At 36.5% G+C, this 26,219-nt stretch overlaps 1 protein-coding gene across 14 annotated transcripts in view; it reads left to right on the top strand.

The window, feature by feature from the left end:
* PTPRD (protein tyrosine phosphatase receptor type D) overlaps positions 1-26,219 on the top strand; it is a 2,167,047-nt gene that overhangs the window by 596,325 nt on the left and 1,544,503 nt on the right. For all 14 annotated transcript variants that reach the window (XM_084785035.1, XM_084785038.1, XM_084785037.1 and 11 more), the window contains exon 3: positions 10,744-10,851. The gene's annotated coding sequence lies outside the window, so the exon portion shown is untranslated. The remainder of the gene's footprint in view (positions 1-10,743; positions 10,852-26,219) is intronic.

Below are 26,219 nucleotides of genomic sequence, written 5' to 3'. Positions count from 1 at the left end.
TAAACACTCTTTAATGTGACATACCACAAAATAAAGGGTTGTCTAGATCACGACGTAGAAAATTTAACACTAGAAAAGCGTTGATTCCATCTCTTCTCTACAGTTCATGCTGTCTGCTCTAGTATTGCATCTTCTTCTAAACAGCTTGTTGCCCTAAACCTTCAGTCTGAAACTTGGCCTCTGCAAAAGTTACTGTTGCTTATTTCACTGTAACATTTCCAAGGTGGGTTTAAATGTATGAGTGCCACATCTTACTCTGCAAGTGTTCCCCGATTGAGCTAAAATAACAGTTAATTCCTTTTTCCCCTTGGACTCACTGTCATAACCAAGTCCCTGTTTTCCAGATGTATTATTCAGATTGGGAGAGAAAGGTAGATAGATTTCAGGGCAGTGTTTTAACAAAACAAAGCACACATCCCACTGGGATATCCTAACCAAATGAGGGGGGATAGTTTAAAGAGTTTACTTTGAGTTAGGATAGTCATGAAGAATGACTATGCCCTGCATAAATAAGTAGAAACGTTGCTTTGAGGAGTATAGCTTCACATTCATGAAGAAGACAGTCTTGGGCAGGGACGTAGACAGCAGGTCTCTAATAATTCATTGGAGATTTACCTGCAAGCATTCAGAATATTCTGCATGCTATAAAAAACAACTCTTTTCTCACCTCTCCTTCTTTCCTTTTGCTTTGTAAAAATTAATTCTTTTAATTTTTGAAATTATACTATAATTAATACAATTTCCCTTCTCTTTCCTCACTCCAAATACCCCATATGCCACAAATCTTTGCTCTCCTTCAAATTTATGGCTTCTTTACCAATTCTATTGCATATATATACATATATATGTGTGTGTGTATTTGTGTGTATAATAGTTGTTTTTGTATACCTAAATATAAATCTTCTCAGTCTATATAATGTTATGTGCATTATTTCTGTGCTGATTATTTGGTATTGGATAGTGAACTTCTGTGCTCTTCCCTGGAGAAGGTTATTTCTTCCTCCTCTCAGCATCAATTGGTTATCAATAGTTCTTTGTATACAGTTGAGGTTTCCTGAGCTTTCTTTTCTAATTTCCCCCTCCAATCAAACTTAAGATCAAGAAAGCAAAAGAAAGAAAATATTCTAGCAGAATATGTTTAACAAGAAAGTTCCTGATCACTATGTTCCTTTCTATGTGCACATAGACAGAATGGCTCTCAAGGCCCAATGTCACAAAATTAGGTATACTCCCATGCATTTTAGTGGGCAGCACCAAATTGTTTATTTTGTCACTTGTATTACAGAGAGAAAAGGAGAACTAAAAAGAGAGATAGCTTGGAAGATTAAGTAGACATTCAAAAAAGGTTAATTTCCAAAGTTTAGATTTTACAACCACAAATTAGACTAAACTGTAACTGGACTTTTCAGACCTACATGCCTCTGTAGGTAGGGAAAACTGAAATCTCTAGAAAATATGCTAAATTCATTGGGAAAAATTTGGATCCCAAAAGTTACCATTATGTCTCTAGCCTCCTGAAACCAAGAACTACATACTATACTGTGTAAGCCTTTCTGAATGTAAGAATATCTGAAAAGGAGAAAGTGTTGACTTTTCCGCTCATTCAAGTAATGTTTTATAAAAAGGTTATTTATTTTTTGCTGCTTTTGGGCTTTTGAACTAAATAGCTTATTTTGTTTTATCAGGCAGTCTCCAGTCTTCAGTAGCAAATAGAACCTTATGCATGGTTTTCAAAACAGGGATCCTAATACAAAATCATTACTCATTCTGTCATTTGCATTATAAAATGATAATGAGTCAGCACACAGTCACAGTTCTGCCTCACATCTCACTGTGCTTCCGTTAAAGTACAATTTAAATGGCAGCGGAACTCCTCTGAGTCGGCTTTAATTTTGTTGCAAAATATCTCTTGATGATATCCCAAGGAACAGGTTGCAGAAAAACATTAGTGACTTCAGAATTCAGATGACTATTACTACTCTGCTGGATTTCTGTAATTGTGGAGCCCTCTAGTCTTTCTACTGGCCAAGCTTGGGTCCCAGAAGCTGGCTGATGGAGAGTGGAAAACACAGTAGCCTTGTAAGCAAAGCATCTTCCTTTCAAGTGGGGTGTCAAAGTAAGGCCATGGCAAAATATTAATACTAACTTTAGTAGCTCATTCTTTTGGAAAACTGAAAAACCTCTGTTGATCACACTTTTTAAAGTTTAATTTAGTAGCATCACTGAAGAGTAGATTTATTTTCTAATTAATGCAGCACAATTTAATGACTGACATTCCACATGCCACTCAGGAAGCTAGGAATTTTTAACCATGCACATGAATGTCTTACATTTGAATATAGTTAGTTGTCTAAAAATCTATTTAATCAACAGGCATATGTTGAGTACCCAGCCCATGCTGATTTGTCAGTTACTCGCCATGATGTGTAGATATGTGCATTTCAGCAGCTCACACAATAATTAGAATTATGTGCATCTCGTTACACCACCTTCTCAGTAAGGAAGAAGTGCACATCTGCAAGTGGTGCCCAACATGAGAAATGAAGTACACCAGTGGGTAGGGTAAGGATTTGGGAAGTTTCACAAGTCCCAGTGCTTTGTAGTTTTGTACAGTTGAATATCTATCTACACTGATGTTTCTTGAGTCAACTGTGTTTTTGTAGCTCCCATTCGCACTTAGCTATGTGTGTGTGTGTGTGTGTGTGTGTGTGTGTGTGTGTGTGTATGTGCAAGTGCACAATCTCCCTTTTTATTTATTTTTCATCTTATTTTCATTATAGTTAGGGTACATAGTTTGTGTGATTTCAGTTTTGGAAATTTTTGGAGAGCTACTCTTTGAAGGAAATGGTTAATTAATGTATATGAATTGATTTTCTGCTTTGTATGAGAATAGCATAGTCTGTTCTAGATTTCTGTTCTTTTATATCTTCTTCATGCTACACTCTATCATTGCCCCCCCCCCAACTCCAGAACATTATCTCATTGGAGCATATCAGATCAGGGTGTTTTCTACATTGTAAACACAGCATGCTGTACAGACCTTCGTGTATGTTACTTACTGCAGTATTTGTCAGCTCAGGGAACTCTTGTCTTTCGTCACTGTTTGGTCACTGTTCTCAGTTTAGGACAATACTCTTAGAGTACCCACACAGAGAAAACTTATTTATCCTTATTTTATCCTTCTGTCTCCAAACCCAAAACTGGCACACCCAGGGCTTTAGTCCTTGGACTTTCTTTCCTAATTGTATTTCTTGATAGAATTTTCTGTCCTGCTGACTTTGAGAGTTGTGGTTCTAGGCCTATGTTTCCTCTGAAATTCATATTTCTTCCTCTAGCTCTTTGGTGTCAACAAGCATCTTGAAATCAAGAAGCTCACAATGGATCATAATCCCTACATCTAACTCATCCTGTCTTAATTCTCTTCTTCCACACATGCACTCATTCTGTTTCCATTTGCTTAGCGACAAAGCCGTACTTTACCTCCCAGTTCTGAGCCTCCATGTCAAATTTGTTCAGAGTATGTTCTAGGCACTTGCTGTCTGTGTTGCTTCTGCTCGGTTCCAAGTCCTGTTCACCCTCTATATCCTGGCAGTGGAATTTCCCACTGTTTCTTTGCCTTTCATTCCTACCATTTTCAAGATACCTGTCAACATCTAGCTAGCCAGAGTCTTCTGTCAGTTTCTTATTCAAACACCCCATTCACTTACAGTATCATTTGGAATCAAAGTCAACGTCTCCAGTTTCTAAAAGTAGCCATATAACTTTTGTGGTATGTCACTTCACCCTCTGTTACTATCCTTTCAACAGTTGAGTCCCATACTCCTCCACAGTCTAGCAGTTGGTGGTTCAATTCATTTAGATCTTTCCACAGGAACCTAAGGACCTGAGGTCAGATCCTCAGAACTCACGAGAAAACACCAGTAAGTCCATAGCTAGTAAGACTGGGACTGGAGTACTGGCCAGGAATTTAGATTCTTGCATGAGCGCCATACTTGGTGAGAGATCTTCTCTAAAAATAATGCGGAGAGTGATGGAGAAAGAGACTAGATATGGATTTCTGTCCTCTTCTGTCACAGACATGAGCCTGCACACATGTGCATATATATGTTTCGTGACAAGACTTGCTGCAGACGTGCAATCTACATGTCTACTTTGCCGTATAGGGAGTCACGACAGGACCAAAGTATGGACACCACCAAAGCACAAATACCATCAAAATCCAACATGAACCATACATTTTATCAGGGTTGCTTACAGGAATATGCATGAGGGGTTACTTACAGGGACAGAGATGACTCAAAGACAACTGCATGACCCACAGCCAACCCAGCATGGGTGACAGCTCATGAAGCCCGGAACCTGGAGCAAACCACACAGCCTGCAGGCAGCTCAACAGGTTGGAGAGTTGTCCTTTCCAAGTGGCACACTTGGTCTGAACCTCTTTCAAACAGTTCCAGGTCTTCAAAGCAGCTGTTCTAGTTCCAGAGTCCTTGCAGCTTTTCTCCTCTGAGAGTATTCTTTGCAGCTCAGCTTCCTTTGGTGTGAGAGTTACTTTCCGCTTTTATTGTTTACTCTGACAAGGAGGGGCCTAGTGAGACTGGTCAGTTTCAGGGAGTTCCTGAATCTGTTTGGAGTTGTTCATCTTATTTCTTAAGGAAATTCACTTTAAGATAAAACGTTTCTGTCTCAGATGAAATTGATATACATCAATATACCTATATATACAACATAGAGCACAAAACAGCACATAGCCATACATTGTGTACATGCACAGTACCACATACACAAAAGAGGGGAAAGAATAAAAATAATCTATACATCTTTCTAGAAGCTGTTAGTCGCATGGCCTAAGGAATTACCTAAGTCCAAAATCAAAAAGTACAACCACTCCCCAGGCTTTCCTTGTATTATTATGCTGATTTATTTCTCTCTTTCCCCTTTTGCTATATTATATGGATGCAATTTATTTTATCATTTTATTCTTGCATTCTTTACTATAATTAAAACACTGCAGCCAGATGCTTAGTTATCTCAAATCTATCTTGTTTAAAATAACTAGGAAGAAAATAAATCCTAAAGGGATACCGAATATTTACAGACAGTAATTTGTCCTTTGGTGTTACAGTAGTCCTAATGTGTTCTCTAATGCTTTACTTCAGTTGCGTTTTCTTATCAGCTCAAGACCATAGGGCTGCATAGACTTAAAAGCTAGGGAAGACTCCTCAATCTAGCTCTGTCTTCTCATGTTTGCCCCAATACTAATGCAAGAAATGTGCAGTAGAAGAGGAAACCACTAGAGGGCACTGTGGGACCTCTGTACGAAGTGAAGCTTTCCATCACAGCATTTGCAACAAAGCCTTTCAAAACTCAAATTCCAAGAAATATTTTGCTGATGTAGTTAATGGCTTTGCTTCATGTAGGGGACAAAAAAATAAGAAAAAACATCCTTCGGGTTAAAATTAGAATAATAGTGCTGAAGATATTCACAGATATTTCACAGAAAATATACACTAATGTCCGTTAAAATACGATACTCAGCCGCTATCATATTTTTAAATATTAACTAAAAATCACTCAGATATAAGTTTCACCTATCGTATTTAGTATTATAATAAGTTGCTGGAAGAAGAACAAATTGATTTAATTCTCAAGGGAAAAATTCTGACTTTCACCACACTAATAATTGCAAGTGCAAGCATGCACACTTAGAGAAAATTTTCCTACATGTGTACTACACACAAAACTGCACTCATTCGAAGTATAACTTATTTAATATCAAAATCAGCTACAGGGCAAGGGTTTCTGTACATAAGAACGAAAGAAAGTCATATAATAACGAGGCTTATTTACCGATAAATATCTTGGATAGCACTTAGTAAAATAAAAGCCTCCGGGGTAAAGCATGACATTTTAAAAGAGAAGGCTGAGGTGGGAACGTGTGTGTGTGTGTGTGTGTGTGTGTGTGTGTGTGTGTGTGTGTGTGTGTGTGTATCTCTATTCCCAAAAGAGAAGATGCAAGTAAACACAGATGGTTTGGTATGGGTTGGTTGAAAGAAGGAAAATGCAAGGTTGTAGGAGAGAGTGAAAGCAAAAGTTTCCCATATATACCATTCTGTGCCACTTAAAAGTGTATATCATGGAAATTTGTTATATAGCCATATGACAGAATTTATATTTCTAACAAGTACCCGAGGAAAACTTTTGTTCAGTCATTGGAAAGTGTTTAGAATCTATTTGTGATTATTTTTAATTATTAAAACAAATGCCTTAGGTGGATAAATGTGATCATTGGTGCTGGAAAGTAGCCTTGTTGGCGAGATACTCGTCTCATGTGCACCAAGCCCTGGGTGTGGAGCCCAGCACCACATAAACCAGGAGTAGAGGCACGTGCCTGTAATACCAGCGTTTGGGAGGTAGAGGTAGGAGATATGTAATGGGTAGCTGGCCGTGATCTTCTTGAGGGTACACACTTGTTAGGTAAGGTATAGGCCTCCTCAAGGAGTCAATACCTAACTGCTATGCAGTGTCCGCCAGCCCCTGAAAGAACATAAGCTTTCCTTAAGGGCAATGAATTGCTCTTTTGTTAATACTGGTGGATTGGCATCTTGGGAGGCTCTAGAATCCCTAGGAGACAAGCCTCTGGTCATGCCTGTGAAGGATTCTCTGGATTAGGTTGCTTGAGGTGAGAAGACCCTGCTGGGTACAAAGGAGGGTAGCAGAGCAGGAATATGAGACATTCTCTGCAAGCCACCTCAAACCCTTGTCATTAAAATCCCTTCACCATGAAGGACTTGCTAAAATGCTGAGTCAGAACACTCTCTTCCTTATTATTAAGATTAATACAGTTTTTAACAAATAATGCTCCAAATAACTAACTCTAGGTCAATTTAATATTGAAAACAAATGTCGGTACATTTGTACATTATTTGTTATTTCTTTCAAAATCATTTACTACCTTTCTCAGAAATAGTGTTATGTGTTTTTATTTCTATTTCCATGAATTTTCTGAAAATTGCTATAAATGACATACTATTTTCACCAAATTTGAATTAATTTCAGAATTATATTTTCTTTTTTCTTTCTTTTTTTTTTTTAACATTCTTGCTACCTTATTAACAGATCAGGAAAATTTCCTGTAGTATTCCATGCTCATAAGGCAGTTCCTGTGTAAACAATTTGACAGTAACTGTCTTGAGAATGAAGTCTCTTTACTCATGCAAAGGCTGTACATTTTGTTTATCTGGTATTGTGTAAGGTCTTTCATGTTCATACTCCTTTTGATCAATTTGCAAACTGTTTGCTAAAAATGTATCTAAATAGACCAGTCCAAATTTAAAAAAGAAAGAAATATTTTATGTTCTCTGATTAATCTAAAACAATTTTAAAAAACATTCTCACAGCATTTTCCATTGTAAAAGCCAAATTGAGCATTATCATTGATTTTGTATATTTATTTATCTTTTCATTGACTTTTGTATATTATTAAGGTAATTATAAGATTGTCTACTATAATTTATTTTCATTATTAATTTTTTCCTTATAATGACAAAGCTAAACTGTGACTATGCAGTACATATGGAATGACAGTCATATTTGTCTGATATGTTTATATTTGTTACACATGTAATAAACAAAGTCATGCTTTGTTAGTAGTATTTCACTTCATGTGCTTTCTCTGTTTGTGGATATGTTATATTAACTATATTGGATGATCCTTGTTGTTAGTAGGACTCACAATTTGTATTTTAGAAATAATTCCATAGACTCCAGTTCCACAACACTTCTGGATATAAAAAACTATCAGTTTAACATAAAAAAAAAAAAAAAACTCTCTTCCTTAAACTGCTTTTGACATATTTCCCCCAGCAACAAGACAAACAATAATAAAAAAAATTGGTGCCACAAGTGAGTCTTTTGCTCTTGCACGCCTGACCATGTGCTTCTTAGGTCTGTGGAACCAATTTGAGGAAGTAATGTTCTGTGACAAAACTTTTCCTGTAGAAACACAATCCACATGTCTGCTTACCCCAGACAGGGAACCCACAGGAGGACAAAGTCCGATACCACCAAAGTCAAACTTGGTTTTGAACCAGTGAGTTTTATTTGGGTTAGTAACAGGAACATGAGTAAGCAGTTAATTATAGGGGAAGAAATGACTCAAAAATAGCAGCATCGCGCTTCCCCCGCCCTCCCCGTTCCCTCTCCCCCTCCCCCTCCCCGCCCCCTGCAACACACCACTGATGAACGCTCACAAAAGCTGGGAAACTTGAAGCACAATGCTTGGCTTTCAGGAAGCCTAGCCTGATTTTGAGAGAATAGACTGGGCTTGGCCCTGGACCTAAACTAAACATGCTATAGGCAGCTCAGCCAGAAGGCTACCTAAGTCCCTTGGAGCCCAGATGATGCTATCAGAAATTCCAGATGCGTAATATGGAGTTGCAGAATTTGATGTTTGCTCCGCTGGGTATGGATACTGGTTTGATTCAAGTTTTCTTTGCTCTACCCCATCCCTCCACTCTGGATAGGGAAGGCTTTGCCTGCACCATTATGTGTTGGAATTGCGTAACTTTTTTGTTTGTATAGTTAAGAAATTTTCTTGAGCCTCAAATGAGCCTTGGATTTTGGATTTTAGAATCTTGGATCTGTTACAGACTATGGAGACTTCTGGAATTGGACGGAATGGATTCTGTGTTATGGGGTGCCGTTGGATCTATGGAGCCCAGATACACTTTCCTTCTTTAACTTGGTTTTGTCAGGTGTTTTGTCCCCAGGATGAGACAAGCAACTAATACATTATTACTCCATTGCTATAAAGTTTGAGCTTTTAGGAAAGTGTATTAGAGATGACAGGAGATGAGTCATCCTTAGCAGAGGGAAAATTCATGGAAATGCAGGTTTGAGTTGAAGACAATATAGAGTTTTCTGTATGTACTGCTTTGAGGAGGCAGCTCTGCCATTGGTACTAATGGAGCAATACTATTAGTGTGTGCTTTAAGGTACTCTGCTGTTTAACCTAAAAAATTTCTAAAGCATGTATTATAAATTATACAGGTGATGAATCTGATTTGTTAGAAAGGAAACATAGATCTGTTTTTTATTCTTTTCTTCTTCATCATACACAGAACTTACTACTGGCCCCCTTTCATTTCACTATCTTTCTGATGTTCTTCCCTAACCCAGAAAGTAGTGCATAGGATGATCATCAGCAAACGTCCAACCTTTTAGGCCTTCAGTGTCTTTATCTCATAAGAAACATGGTGGAAGAGTGAAGACTGTGTTTTTTGTTCAGACTCCGATTCAGAAGGTCCCAATAAAACTCCTTCTTTGCTAAAGCATGCAGCCTGAGCAAGGCAAGTCTACCATACTGCAGGGGTAATTTTCCTCATACAGCTACATCTGTGTAAAGAGATTCTTTAATAAACTCCCATTATATTATCCTAATTTAAAAGTGCCCTCTGCTTTTAGATAGAACCGAATCAAAATGCCAAAGTATTGTCTTTGTCTAAGTGAGGATTGATACATTTCTACCTTGGCGAGAACACAGGAACAGAAAAAAAGACAAGGGATAAGAAAATGTTTCAGAATAATACAAACAAATTAACAAAACCCTGTTTGAATAATAAAAGAGAGACAGAAGAGAGTCAGAGAGTAGAACAATAGTTAATTTTGAAGTAGAGTTTCAAAATTCAAAGTAGTTCTTCCTTAAAAACACCATACTTTAAATAAAAAGAAAGAGGAACCATTAAGTGATCAATATCAGGTGAAATGAAATAATAAATCCCTATATGGACATGAGATAGCAGTGTTTGGGGTAGGGATAGATACTGAGATATGTGGAGTTGTATTGTTCTCTTACGGAAGATAGTACTAGAATCAGGTGGTAATGCAGACAACTAATTAGGCCAGCAAGTGATAAAGGGCACTGTGGTAAGTGGATCATACAGGGGTGCATTTTAACAGGAAGATAAAGAACATCAATAGTATCAGCAAGTTCCACAAAGCCCCTAAGACTCAGTCAGAGTCAAATGCAAGAAGTAGGCAAAGATTCAAAACAAAACAAAACCATGCTGAACAATCTGATGTGTTTCTGCCTTCTCTGATCTGTGTTCAGAGTCCCACACTGTGATGGCCTGAGTTCTCAATGAGGTGTAGGTCAAGTGAATTTAATAGTGGTGAGTGGGAGATCCTGCCTGACATATCTCACTTACATGGGCAGCTCAGCCTGAAGGGTCTATGTTCATCACAAGTTTCACAAGACTGACAAAACGCCACATTTGATAAGACAGTTGTCTGCTCATGAAGTACATGAGTTAGGACAGACACAGGCTGTAGGAATTGCTTAAATATAATTAATATTCCCTTCCATAGGATAAATGGTAAATAATATTTTAAAATGTTGCTTCTTTTGAGGTTTGAAATGTATTTAGATTTATAGTCTTTTAAGACAATGCATACAAATGACTTCTTGAATTAGCATATCAATGAAACCAAATAGATATGAATGATTACACTGAAATGATAATCTTTTGCAAGAGCTCCTTTATAGAAAAAATATAGCCGGTCCATTGACTGAAACAGTCTTAACCATTGGGGTATAAATTAGAGACGTCAATGGTTTACTGTTACCTTTGTATTAAATATTCTGACAAATGAATATCTAATATGACAGGAAAATTATATGATGAATATTATATTAACTTTGAAAGAGAATACAAAGATGACTGACATTATGTTTTGTTCCAGCTTGAAATAAAAGGCAAGCAGTTCCTGGCCTGTGAAACCCCAGTGACGGTGCCTGACTGTCAGTATGCTGGCCCCAGTGTTGAGGGACATGATGGGCTTCGGCTCCCGGTGAGTTAAGTGTGTCCAACATGGCCGCTTCTCCCTAATGCAATGTTGCCCCTCTCCTATCTTTATCCTACAAAATTCATACTGAAGCTTCACAAGCACTTTTCAACACATGTTTCTAAAACCAATGTATGCTTTCCTCTCATAACATTAAATGGCAGAAATTGTAGTGATGCAGAGACTTAAAGTTAAAGCAATGGTCAAAATTCCTGAGCTACAAGGAACGGTTGTGTTTACATAGCTGCAGAGTTGGAGAGTAGGGCTGGCAGTTTCCAGCAATGCTCCCCAATATCAAACCAGCCTTTTCAACCCACAGATGGCAAAAGGCTGGATTACCACAGAAACAACACATTTTGTCACTCACAGAGTAGACAATTCAAAAGGCCAATTGCTCAAAGTCTCATTAGATTCCCTTATTTCTGATTTTAAAATTACAAAGTTTCCAAATTCTGACACATTTATTCATGATTCCTTTAATGAAAATATATGACTGTAGAAAAGCATCAGCCTGAATCTTTGTGAGCTAGAGTCACAAACTATTGAGGTAGGAAAGAGATTGATATTAACAACTTAATTAAAAGCATCTTATACTTCGCTAAACCCATATAGCAGTCTTCTCAGTTTTGTATTTTATGTGTAATTCACATTGATTCTGTGCTTTAACCAGTTTCAAGGATGAAGAGGAAAAAATAATCCAGTATACTAGGGACAGGGCTAGGAACAGATAAAAAGTACACAATAAGCCTTTCGTCTGTTCATCAAGTATCTTAATGGCTCTCGCTTTTGACACAGCAATTCTAATTGTAGTGATTTAATGTAAGGTAATAATTAGGAATGTCTAAAAAGATTTAAACAATAGGATGTTCCTTGCAGTCTGTTTTAATGGCATTGAGAATTATGAACACTCAAGTATGTTCCTTTAGAACTTATAAAAGGGTATTTTTCAACAGTAAATCTATATAACTATTAAAAACACATGCTTTCAAAGAATGCTTCTACAATAAGAAGCAGGCACATTTATAAATGAGAAAATGAGCATTTTAATGTTCCCAGCGTATAAAAATGAAAACAGAGTCACAAATGGGTCAGTATAATAAACATACTTCTACCTTTCTGAGAATGTAGTGATATGTACACTACATATTTTAATAGCATATACAATATAACATATATTTATTAACTTTCTATATTCTAATCTATATTTTTCTATAATCAATGGTTTTCTTTATTTGGAAAATTAACTCTGAAGCTTACTCTTAAGGAAAAAATAGGACTTTAGGAAGAAAATAAAGAGTAACTTTATTTTCCAGAGGCACTAAAAAGATTTCCAAGAATTACATTAAAATGATCTACTGGATATGAAATCAAGACACTTCCACATTTTGTTTTGTAATAAGAAAAAGTTACCTCTTATTTTGTGATGGCAAGAGTAGCTGTATAGTTACTGTGTAAATTCTACAAATGATAAGTGCAATGTGGGTAATATATACATTATGCTCATATACATTATACTGTTTTATGGTAACTAATAGAAAAATATGGTATCTGTTGCATAAATGTGAATAATAATGTATGTTTTAAGCTGGAAGAAAGTATTTCACTTTATATGTTAAATGTTTTCACTGGGCTAAACATATTAAAGATTTCTCACATAAGGTCTCAAAATGCCATCAGTATAAAAACACTAATAAAAACTCAGAGGTGCCAATAATGTATAAGAGTAAACCAGGTTTGAATTTCCTGCTTTACTTTTCCTGCGTCCTCCATCTCATTGTCTATCTGTTGTATGAGTCTGACTCTGTGCCTGCCTGAATACTGTTTTATGAGTCTATCCCTTTGTGTCTGTATGTGTCCCTTTGTTGTTCCTTTTGAGTGTGTTTGTCTCTAACAATGGGTTTTACTCTGTTGGCTTTGTGTGTGTGTGTGTGTGTTTGAAAAGTTCAGTAAATATCACATGGCAAAGGAATAGGAGTTACTTTATGAAAATATTTAACAGAGTTTTAAAAGGCATTAAATCAATGACTCCAACTGACCCATATAACACAGTTCTCAACATCGTTGTGTTTATCAAGCAGTATCTGTACGTTGCATTTAACATTTGGGTTGGAAGTTCACTTTATAAGGCTTTTTTTTTTCCCACCATGTATTTGCTGTTTTCAACACATTATTATCAAACGCACATGAGTTATTACTGGGGAAAAAGCCTGAAAGACTGCGTGATTTAAAAAGAATGCTATGCTTTATCTTAAGTTGTAAGAGCTGATTATGTGGGAAATCAAATGCATTTACAGCTAGTTTTTAAATTGTTCTCTTGATGGCGGGTTAAACAAACAGATTGAGTACATGATAGAACAGCAGGCTTAAGTTTTAAGTTACCTTATGGTTTATTATTAACTTTGCCTAGGAGGTCCAACAAAAGTTCCAGTCTCTCAGAATATAAAAAGTATTTTCATTATATTTCATTACCGTATTTCAACATACATTTAGATTATATATGTCTATATTACTGTTATTAAGAAAAATTATCTTGTATAATTAATCATACTATTGAGCCTTTTGCTCATTGAAGCCTTGAGATTTATTTATGTTCTCTTGCCATGTTTTTCTGTGATTCCTTTAAATTCATTTCTTTGGCACACAAGTAATACATTTACCTGTATTATCATAAAATGACATTACCAAAAGTGAGGAGCCAGAGGCTTCTGTTGCTCTTTCTCTCTCTCTCTCTCTCTCTCTCTCTCTCTCTCTCTCTCTCTCTCTCTCTCTGTGTGTGTGTTTGTGTGTATGTGTGTCTCTGTCTCTGTCTCTGAAATATATGTCTTTGTTTTCTTTCCTATGATGAAATCTCTCTTCTTCTCTTCCTGGTGCTGTGATGTCTCTTCAGAAAGGTGTTCGTGGAGGTTTTCTCCTTTTTGCTTAATGTGTGTTGCTGCCAGGTTCAATGGTTCATAAGGTATCTCTCTCCCTTTGGAAAAAGGAATTCATCACTGAAGAAAACCTCACGAAAATTACATAAAGCAATTCATTTTCATGGCATCAACTCACAAAACACATCTGACATGGAAATTAAAGGCACAGAATGTTAAGATGGGATTGATTTGTTGATCTGGACACTAATTCCAATTGCACATTAATCACTCTATGAGCTCAAATCTCAGCTACAGTTAACATGTCACAATGGATGTTATTCACTGTGACTAACATCTGTAATGATGCTAACCTTTATCACTGGAGTTAAATTTCTGATGTATATATCTAACATACTATGTCAATATATTAGAAAATCATATGATAATGCAAAATATTTTACATATGGTGGGTGCTACCAATCATTAAAAAATAATGTGTAGAATAAATTAAAATCAACCAGTTGTTCACATTTAAAACAATTCAATTTCCAAGTAAGATGAAATAAAATTATAGTGTATTATATTGCTATTAACCAAAAATAGGATGGGGCTTCCTGTGTTCTTTACTTGCATAATTAAGAAAATCCTAAGTGTCTGGAAAGTCACTTCAGGATATAATGAGACTGACTTACAAGAGACTTTTCATCAGCCAAAAAGATATGCAACCAATCAAAATATACTAAAACCTACTATGACCTGGAAATCTGGCTCAGGACGTAAGACCCCTTGCTGCTCTTACAGAGGACCTGTATTTGGACCCCAGAGCCCTTGTCCTGTAACTCCAGCTCCAGGGACTCTAACACCCTTTTCTTGATTCCATGGGCTCTTGCCCTCACATGCAATATGCCCCCACACACATACTAGCACACAGGTAATTAAAAGTAAAAACAAATATAATTTATCACTCACTGTAGCAAATACAACATATATGAAGATATTAATAGTACACTACATAGTATATCCACACAATATCCAGTAAGCAGTTTGATTTTAAGTGATAAGAGACAAAAGGAGATGGAGTGTCAATTGTTTTTCCTTTTGAACACAAATGTGATTAGCACACATTAGTAACACAAAAGGGGATGGAAGGAAGCTGAATTCGAAATGAATCAAAGAGGCTAGATGTATGGACTAGGGAAATGACACTGGACATGTGGAGAATAGTAGCTGCACAGTAAATTTAATGTAAAGAAATAACAGTGAGGTTTTGCAAAACAAGCATGTAATAAAAGGCAGTGCAGAAAAAGAGCAGCATGTGTATCTGCTATTATGTCTTTAATTTTATTGCAAGGTGTTTTATTGCTTTTTTTTTTTAATGTGCCTCCTCCAGCAATCACTGTGCTTTACACCCTGGGTAGAACCCTTACAAAATGTCCAGTAGGAATGGTTTTATAAAGCATTTTTCTAAGTGTGGAAATATCTGCTATTTCCTAAACGATCGAGTACATAATACTAAGTACTGTATCTGTGGATACAGTGGAATTTAATGTCACAGAATGAACAAGTAAAACTTCTATGGCACACAAAGTAAGCTAAAGTGAAGAATCTCTCTTACTGTAGTGATTTTTTTTTATTAAAAGAAAGCCACAGAAATATTATAAGAATGGTTTATTTTAATCCCAGGTGTAGGGATTTTTTTGTTAGACTCCAGAGCCTATTAGGGTCACTGTTGCCCTGTTAAACTATGATTTGCCTCATTTTTTTAAAGTAGAGGCCTGATTTTCCCAGCTGCAGATAGTTTCTGAGAGTTTTTGACAATTAGAATTCTAGGACCTTTAAAGAGGATATATAAATGCTAGAGTCCTGAGGGGTGGGTTGTTGGTTGCTTTTGGTTGAGGTTTGTTAAGTATTCATGCACAAAGAAACAAGAAGAAATTAGATTACCGCCACAGCAAAGATCAAACTTGCTCCATAGAATTGACACCACTAATCAGCAGGAATGTATCTAATGATACCAACACCTGCTTCGCTCTCTACCCTTTTTTGCTCTCCTATCTAATGTTAGGTGTTTGAAAGAGAGGAAGAAAAAGGGAGGAGAAGAGTGGAAGAGAAAAGAACCCACAATAAAGTAGCAAATGCTGCTATATCTTACAACATTGAAACATCTTAGTTTTCTACAACAAATTAGCCTAGTGTCATAAATCAGGAGCTTTTATAAGCAGTAAAATTGATCTCGGTATTTTATAGGAAATCTTTTCTTCCATTTATAGTAAACAAATAAAAATTCAAATTTATGATTACATAATGCTGAATAAAATATAGATTAACATGTAAAGGTTACAGAGCATAAATATCCAGAAACTTGCTTTTTCTTTCTGAACAAAAGCCAGGACTTTGATTTCATAAAACACTTTTACCAACTACTTTATCAAATGTCCTAATGTTTTCACACTATTAATACAGTAACTATTGAAGGCAACTACCATAGAAGTTTAGACATGGTGGGGATGGAAGTCAGGGAGAAAGAGAGGGAGAGGAAAGAGAGAATTAAAAATTGAATTACCCTTAACAGGGCAACAGTTATCATACTAGGCTCTGGAGTCTAACAAATAAAATCTCACTCTCGGGAATGGGTTACTTCTCTTGGAGAGGTTGGCCTATAAAGTCCAATAGATCCCCAAATGTAGGCAACTGCTGTTGGTCTGTGTTGTCCTCTGGACCTTGATGGTAAGATCCTATTACTGGAGACAAGATGTATTTGAGTAAAGAACATAGAGAAAACAAGCTAATAGTGACCCAGAAGCTTTGTCCCTATTGACTAGCTTTCATAGTAGAGGAAAGTAAGATACATAGTACTGGAAGAGAAAAAAAGTCACCAATCATATGCATAAAAGAATGCTTCAAGCTATAATAATGAGTGGCTGGCTAGACATACCCCTGGGGCCTTAGTGGCATGAACACAAGAGAAGAAGCCAACAACTTTCTGATTTGCTTTTAAATCCATTCCAGAAAAGATAAACGCCATGGCTGGCACAATTTGGGGGCCAAGAATCTACAACTGGACAGGTAGTGGCCCCTAGAAGAAAACCTACTACTGTTTAAACTGACTTCTAGTGACATTGTCTTAATCAATGATTTAGTGCTGTAAAGGGACATCGTGACCCTGACCAATCTTATAATGCAAAACATGTAATTGGTGCTTGCTTACAGTTCTGAGGTTTAGATCTTTGTTATCGTGGTGAGAAGCATGACAGCATGCAGGCAGACATGGTGCTGGGGAGTAGTGGATAGTTCTACATCCAGATGCTCATACATCAGGCAGAGAGAGAGAGAGAGAGAGAGAGAGAGAGAGAGAGAGAGAGAGAGAGAGGCTGGACCAACCTTGAGCATTTGACGCTCCACAGCCCACTTCCAGCTTTCTCCTACAAGGCCTGGCCTGCTCCTACAAGGACACACCTTCTAACCCCTGTGAAGTAGCACCACTCTCTAGTGACCAAGAATTCAAATATATGGGTCTATGGGGACCACTCTCGTTCAAAGCACCACACATTGATTGATGTATCTCGCAGTCTTTATCCGAGAAGCATCAGATTTCAGTGATTAACACAGAGACCCACAGTTGGAAGAGATGCAAACAAAAGACTTCAAAATCTTCAGACATCAGTGAAATATACACACAGTAAACTCTCCTCCTTTAGATTCAGGGATCATTGTAGAAGAAGGACAAAAAAGTATGAGAGACAGGGGTGGTAGGTTACTAAAAGATATATTCTGAACACCACAGAGAAGGTGAACATAAGAATGCACACTGGTGGTGAAAACATCTACAAAACAGACGAAATGCAAGCAGTTAGATGGGAGTTGGGCATGAAAGCCACTGCTAGCCATGGAGCTATTGGTATTGACAATTGCGGTAGAAGGAGTTTTAAGAGTGCTGTTTCCTAGCAAGTGAACCATGCTCCACACACCCAAGAATGTTTGGGCAGCATAAATTGGTATTGATGGTTTAAAAAGAAATTCCAAGGTGGGCAGAAAAGAGATGTGGGTCTGAGAAGAGTCAGAGTAGGGTTGTTGAGTATAATCAAACCAGGTTGTACAAAATTCTCAAATAACTAATAATAATACCAAAAATCATGTATAAGAGCAATCTGTAGTAGAAATAGTAAATGCTAGCTCCTAAGGTTAAAGTTATTTCTACCCAGTTTCCTACTCTACTGTAAGATACTTTGGGATTACAGGAAAACATACTTGATCTTTTGAAACTTCACAAAATCTGTCACTGACAGAAAGAAAAACTGACATTTCATCACAGAACAAAGTTGAAAGCAAGGAAAGAATGTGATTTATTTAAAACATACCTTTATCTTTTTTCCAATTTTTAAAATTGAATTCCTTTTTTACATGTATATTTATATTAGTACATATAAATAAAATGAACTACATACAGCAAGAAGAACCACAAAACAATCAGGAATAATATAAGTGTTATATTCATAGTGTTTTGGCTGCATGTATTGGCAGCCTTGAAGAGCACATCTTTCCATCTTGGTGAGTCTAAAACTCTGAATGAAAATCAATATTTATTATATCTTATTTCAATAGTTTTTAATTCCATTCTTTATAATTTTACAACTTATGTGTTATTTTCTTTAAAAATATTTTATACTTTTCTAACAAGTGTTTTCAACCTATAGGCATTGTTAACATCTTTCTAAAAGCATGATCAGACAGCTTTTAGGAAGGTCTCATTTGAAGGTTATTGGATCATAAAATAAAATTTGGAGTTGTCATAAAAAAACCACTTACCCTTAACTTGGAAAGCAGTATGCTTTGCAAACCTTATAAAGGTAAGATTCATATTATTGAATGCAGACCACACAGTAGCTTTCTAAGTTTTTTCAAAGGATGGGCCTCATTTTCCCTTAAAAAGTCACTTTTACAGCATAAAGGAAAAACAAGACATTTCTAGACTCTCTTAGGAAATCATTTTTCTCTTGCAGTAGGAAATAGTTTGGCTTGAAGATGAAGTGAATGTAAACAATCACTTAATGCTTCTTTTAAAACATCCCTACACAAGGAACTTGGAGAAAACTCTCCATATAGCTGCCAGCATATTATAGTAGCAATGATGTAAGTAATTCTTTAGCAGCAAAAACTATTCTAATTAAATATTTTTATTTTTATGAATACAGTTTCTGAATATAAAAATCAAATGATCCCAAGAGGATTATACACACACCTTACTATAATGGCTTGCCCCTAGCCTTTGTGTGGTACATTCTTGCCATGGAATAAGACCAGCATTCAATTGCTGCACACTTGGATGATGCTGATTATCTAAGTTTTTCATTTTTAAACATTACTTATTGGCTTCCTATTATGATATTTATATAAACATTAAGACAGGTACATGATTGAAGACTGCCTTCTTTCCCAGATTTAATACACTAAATACTATTGTTTATGTAAAAGTAACATTCTGTGCTGACATTACCAAGACTATGTAAATATTCACAGCGTGCATTTTTTGGTTAAAACTTAGGTTTTGCTAAAATGTATAAAGTTCACAATATTTATTCATAATTGTGAAAGCAATTATTCTGTACTGATGGTATTTATAAACTTAACTACTGAAAACTCTACACTTCTGCTTTCGATTCTGATTACTTCACGCTCCTTGCTTCTGCTTTGGTTCCCCATGTATCTGATCTCTGATAACATACTTCCGGTCCCTTCAATCAATCTCCACCCTTCAATATGTCTGGGTGATGTGACACATAAGAATTTACACATAAATTATTATAATGGCATTCAATGCTGGTTGCCAATGCTTTTCTCTAGCAGTTAAGAAAGTTTTCATCTGCTGCCAGCAGAAGTCCTTCTCTTGTGTACAGGAGTTCTGTTACTCCTTTATCTTTCATAGGAAGAATTTACAGTTTTTGGAAATTCTTGATAATGTGCCTTTGGGTCAAACTAAGTTGATTTTCTCTGCATGCTGAGAAAACTTCTCTGTCTCTTCTTTAGTTGTGTCTCATAATACAAATGTCATAGATTTTCAAGAGTACTATTAATTAGTGCTGGAACACAGTGGATTGCTTTTTTGGGTTGGGCAATTTTGATGGTCAACCCAATTGCTGAGAGAAATAACCAAAGAGGAAAACATAGCGTGACTCCAGATAGCACCATATTGAGTAATAAAGATGGACTGAGTGCCAGCATGCTGTCTTCCTGCTGTCCTGTTTTGGGCAGCTCTGCTGTCCCAGGCCTTGGGAGGCTAGACTCTCACTGGTCTAGAACCAATGCAACCACCAATTTTGGACCTGCACCCCTGAAACTCAGAACAAAAAAAAATTATTCATCCCTTGTCTTTCAAGTGATTACCCCATCCAAATTTATATGATAATGTATTTGTTTTCCAAGAACTATTTAAATTGTATTTCTTTGGCTTTGTTACTATTTTCATACTTTTTCTCACTTAAGTATTGGTCAGGGGTCATTTTTACTATTTGAATCCTTAATTGACCCTGTTAATCACAATGATTGGCTATTGCTGTTATCACTTACAATTATTTACATTAGGATTTTGCCAAGAAGATAGATATCTCCCCTTACTCAGTTGTATCTTAGAGGGCTTTGTAGATGGGGATGCAGTAGTATAGTTGGCTACCGATGACCTCAGAGTCAAGCAAGAAAAGGAAGTACTGGCCTCTTGATTATGTAAGTTGTGTTTATACTAAGTTCCAAGTACCAATTTTCTCAGGTGGATTGTACATGTAGAATAAACTACATAGGTGTCACTGAGGAGAGAATATTGACAATAGAATATATCCCATGTAGAAAAAGAGAGCAGCCATATTAAAATGGCATTATTATTCCTTTCCAGAACCATATTTTATTCATGCCTTCCAGCATGTGGCTCTGCCCTGGCCGGTCTGCTCACTATGTCTATGTAGGACCGCCTAACTCTGCTAGGTGTGCCAAATCAGATACATCAATTCCTTGTTTACCTGCTTCCTGACCTTACCAGTTCATAGACATAGTATATATGAGCAGGTCACTGCCCCCCAACATCACAGAGGATATGTGGAATTGAGTCCTGGTACTTCTTGCTCTTTTTTAATGCCTCCACCTCCTTGAGTATACAAGAGAGATAGTGTTAAGGGCACTCTAGCTACTGAATGAGGACGGTGCTTAGAACAGGTACAACTGATCTTAACTCCACTTTGGCCAACACCTTTTGTCTTTTATTCATATCTTCACTTAGGCTTCTGTGCCTTTGTAGTTTTGTTTTGTTTTGTTTTCAAACAACATGTATTTTACCAGAGGGAGAATTAAAGAGACAGGTAAAGGACAGTTTATTCCTGTGATCATTAAAATAGACGTGGTTTACTATGCAGCTTTTAATTCGCAATTTCTCTGTTGGTGTTTTCCCCTAGACAAGACAGTAAACCCCTTTCTGTAACATTTACAGTCTTTCTTTGTTTATTTTCATTTTTTGAGACATATTCTCCCTCTGTAACCCAGACTCCAATTTTTTCAACATTTTTCACTATTCTAAGGCTAAGATAAAACAACTTTCTAAAATAGTTTTTAAAAATCCAATATTTATAGTTATAAAATATTCATTCGTTCTTCCTAGTTGTTTACTGTAATTAATTTATATGAGACTGACATTGACTCAGGTCACCAATCATTGTTAGTTTTGAGATTCCAGCACTATTTGATTGAGGCCGTCTATTTGGGACGATTTGCATTGGCAGTTAACGTTGCACATGACAGTACAGAAAAGATTTCTACTTTACTGCGTCTAACCTATTAAACAGGCAGCAGAACCCTGGCCTTTTGTGCACAGATATTTATGTTATAGAAATTCACATTTATTTAAATATTTATAAAATGAGAGTTGAGAGCAGCACTTTTGAAATGCAGTTAATAATGAACAGACATCAAGGGAGCTATCATTATAACAGCAAAGTGCTTTGCAACTCCAATAACTTCAGTAGTGCAGAAGCAGGCCATCAAACTTAATTAAAAGCAGTCAAAAATAAACTGAGAAATTGAACTGTAAAAGGCCGTCCTTTGCCAGAAGCTGAAGGCAGAAAGAAAGCAAGGGAGAGCCTTGAAAGTGGTAATGAATTGATAAGCCTTACTGCCTGCAACTTGTAATTCGCTCTGTCAGATTTTAGTATCAGTTAAACTAGATTAATAGAGCAATCACTGATTCTCTATCTTAAATCCTTCTTTGTCAGCCCCTTATTATAGGCTCCCATGATAGATGGAAGCCTGAGTGGGTCAAAATTTCTATGCTTTCTCTGCTCAATCACTCTTTAAATAATGCTGGCATCCACGGTTGCTGGAAACCAGCATTGTGATATTTTAGAAAGCGGAACTAAATTTAGTTATTGACAGACTGTAGCCCTCACTTCCAAAGAAGCTTAGCTTGTTTTTAATCAACAGAGGAAGAAATCCTCTGGATTGTGGATTGACAAGCCCAGCACCACCAGGGGCTGCCAATGGGAAGTGAAAGATAAAGAGAAGATAACAAACTGACTGTGGTTCCAAATGCACAGATTAATGTGGGCTACAGGACCAGGACTACAAGGCCAGAAACAATTTGCCCTCGATCATATTGCTTTTGTAATAATGGTCTTTAATGAAGCTAGTGCCTCCCTGCTGTGGCCTTGTTATGTTTTTTAACATCAGTGAGAAATAGATTTCCCTGAATTGTAAGAGAGCTAATGAAACAGCAGGAATATTGAAGCGGAGGATCAATTACTTTTTTTGCAGTAATTTTGAAGCCGAAATGGTTATAACACAGATTATCAAGGCAAGATAAACCAGTTTATTGAAAAGCAGTGTGGAACTGACACAGAACTCAAAAGCACTGAAGTAGACAAATGGTTTTGTTTTCTGAAATCTTTCAAAATGACTGCACAGTGTCCCTTCAAATTGCAAGTGTTTGAGACATGACACAATTTTTAAGAAGAGAGAACTCAACAAATATAGTACTTTCGGATAGTCATAATTTAAATGTGAAAACATAAAGCATATTTAAGAGTCCTTCTGAAAGCTGCTAACACTGTTGCTTATATTTTAAATTCTAAATATTATAGCTTGAAGAAAGGATATTGCCTTGGGGTAGAAATACAGACATCCAGACCACGACAGGGGTAGAAGGAAGACAGTTGCTGCTAACGAAATAAGCCATGTAGTTTTGTGACAAACTCTCTCTCATTTGTGAAGAGCTTTTATAGCCATTGTGCAATTCAATCCTGACAGCAATCCTCATAAGACTGACATTCAAACAGGTGTTGAAATATTACAAGGTTACAGTCCTGAAGAACTCAGGCAGGTTAGATAATTAACACCAGGTCACACAAGCACCTGAACCCATACAATAGTCCACTGCCCTTTCCATTTAGTATTTACCAGAAATACCAGCTTTCACATTTCAGATCACTGAGCTGTAATGTAGGCTGCGTTAGCAGAGTCTAATTTCCATTTCTATCAGCTGCGGTCAGCCAGCAACAGCATCTTTGTGCTGATATGTGAGTCACATAGACCAATGAGCCTGTAGAGAATGAGGCTTCCAGTGTGATGGGTGTGACTACTCTGCCGCATAGGTGGAGCCTGGGTCCTCTAAAATGTAGGAAAGGGAGCCGGCTGGGGAGAGCTCTCAAAAGAGCTTCTGCTGAAATTGTAGAGGATCTGGAAGACACAGTCTTCCTGGGTAAGGACTTTGCAGTAGACAGGGCAATTTTGGTGAGATGACACTTAGGAAATGGTGATCCATCAGCTTCGTCAATGGAGTTGACGTGAGAGAGATGGCTGGCATTCCAGATGACAAAATCGTAAATCTAGTTAGAGAAATAAGAAAGAGACCTTAAAGTTTGGGATCATACAGGAAAAAAAAAATTAGAATGCTATGTGAAGGGAGGGCATGAAAATATCTCAGTCAGCAAAGCATTTGCGTTATAAGAATGAAGACATCAGTTCAATTCTCATCGTTCATAAACCAATAGATTGGCACAATCCTTTGTGCATTCTAACAGTCAATTGTGGGTATACATAGAACAGTATAATTGGCCAAAACACTTCGGCAATGAAAGTTGAATCAGGAGACAGATTTCTTATCAGCTTTTAAAATGAAAGTAAGCGTTCTCATAATTGTCTTGTTAGTATTACTGCTTTTCTCTTGTTTATATTTTTGTGGTCCTTTTCACTGTTTAAGACAAGTCCTCAGTATCATAATGTCATGCTGGCAGTGCTGCTATGTCATGTTGTCCCTTGCATAGATAATAATTGTATTAGTCTTTGTTCAAGAATAAGCACAGTGAGTTAAGTGCTAAAAATTCTTTACTTTTTACTAGATCTGTATGCCCAGGACTATAGAAATCACCAGAATAATGGTTTGGTGTATTATGCTTATCTTAACCCAAATATGTCATTTATCCCAACCCACTCTCCAGGACAGGAAAGAAGGGAAACATAATTAAGAAAAAACGAATAGGAAATGATGCAAAAACAACACGTTGCAAGTATAGAACACATAGGAGATTAGAATGCATGATTGTAAGTTTCTGAAAACAAGATGGTCAATGTGGCTAAGGTGTTTTATTTATAATTGTAAAACAGAATCATCGTTAGAAATGAAGAGAAGTAGAACAAACATTAATTAAATCCATAGGCATCCACAACAAACTAGATTCTCACAGAAGAATATAAAAGCATGTGTGTGTGTGTGAGTGTGTGTGTGTGTATGTGTGTGTGTGTGTGTGTGTGTGTGTGTGTGTGTGTTGCATTGGACTTGACAGACCATATGTAAAACGATAGTGCAAATTTAAGATATGGGACTATTATGAAGATACAGTTAAACAACTCTCTCATTACAGATGCTCCAAAGCTTCTAACTAAATATCACCCTCACTAAGAAATATGCATTTTATATTAACTTATTATTTTTGAGAGAGAGAGAGACAGAGAGAGAGAGAGAGAGAGAGAGAGAGAGAGAGAGAGAGAGAGAGAGAGAGAGAAACAGAGAAACAGAGAGAGAGACAGAGAGGAGAGAGAGGAGGGCATTTGAAAGCAGAGTGGGTGGAGAGTAGGGGAGATTTGAGAGATAGAAAACTCTAATCAGAATAGATTGTATGAAAAAATCTATTTTCAGTTAAAAGAAATATGTCAGTGAATGTGTGCATTCATAAATACATATGCTTTTTGATATTTTAGCACAAAATACCTTAAATACCAAGAGTGAGAAAATATTGTGTATACAGCATTTCACTTTTATTTATAAGTATAAAACATTGATAGATATTGAAATTCTAATAAGATGGTGAAAATGGGATATTGAGCGTGGCTAAATTCCTTAGGGAAATATGTAATCTGACAGTCTGTTCTTTGCAAGTTATCATAACTTATTTTTAGATAAAATATGTAACATAGCTGCTGACATTTTTAAATTATTTTCTTTATAAAATTTCTATTTTATTACATTGGCATGCAGCTTTAACTAAATACATGTACATCAGTTTGCACAATTATAAAGTCCAGGGAGGTCCTAGAACAGGAACATTATTTTTTTTTTAATTCAGATCCTTAAAGAAATCTGGCAAAAGTTGGTGTTTACTCACAGAGCCATCCTCTGTGAGGACAAGGATGTGTGTGCTTGCATCAAACTACTAACATTTACTTAATGAGCAGTGAAGTTTTACTTCTGCATAGGTTCCGTTAATTCATTAGCTGCCCCAATTGTTTGGATAGTAAATGAGCTCGAGAAGGGCAATGCACAGTTCCCACCCCTGTGGCCTTAGATGGTGGAAGTAAGTTTGAGTGTGGGCAGTGTAAAACTCATGCCTTTGGCAAGGCTGACACGCTTCCAGGGGTTATATGTTAACATATCCCTGCTTCTATTGTGACACAGAAAACATGTTGTTTTACACAGCTTGATGAAAAACCACTTGTGTGGATTCACTAAACATTTGATAAAGGTGCTGTTATTAGGAGTCACAACCTTTTTTTTTTATTAGAATCATTGCTATAAAGAGGACAGTCACACAAACACCTCTGCTTTTTTTTTTTCATCCTCCTCTAATTTTCTCAGAATAAATGTTTCTCCCGAGAAGCAGAGCTGTTGTACTAAACTCTGTGTGTGTCTTATCACTTCAAGTGATGTTTGAGGTGAGCTTTACCTTCCCACTTACTGTGGCTAATTAAGTGCTTGCCTCACCTTCAGCCAAGTCCTAACCATGCTCGGTTTTTTTTTGTTTGTTTTTTTTTTTGGTTTAGTTTGGTTTGGTTTTTTTTCCCCTAATCTCTATTATTTACATGAGGTCATATTTTCAAAACAAATTTTATCATAATTGACTTCAAATTTTTCATGTTTTCAGAGAAATTTATGGGCTATGTGACAAATTCTTTAGAGTGTCATTTCAGAATAAGACATAGTTCTTTAAAGATCGGTCTCTCTCTCTCTCTCCAGCATCAAAATCAACTCATAAGTTGCAAAACGGTTCACTTTTA

This window comes from Acomys minous, assembly GCF_964271855.1.
Source record: "Acomys minous genome assembly, chromosome: 1".
Lineage (NCBI taxonomy): Eukaryota > Metazoa > Chordata > Mammalia > Rodentia > Muridae > Acomys > Acomys minous.
The sequence above is the reverse complement of the archived record's forward strand: the minus strand, read 5'-3'. Positions and strand labels throughout refer to the sequence as shown.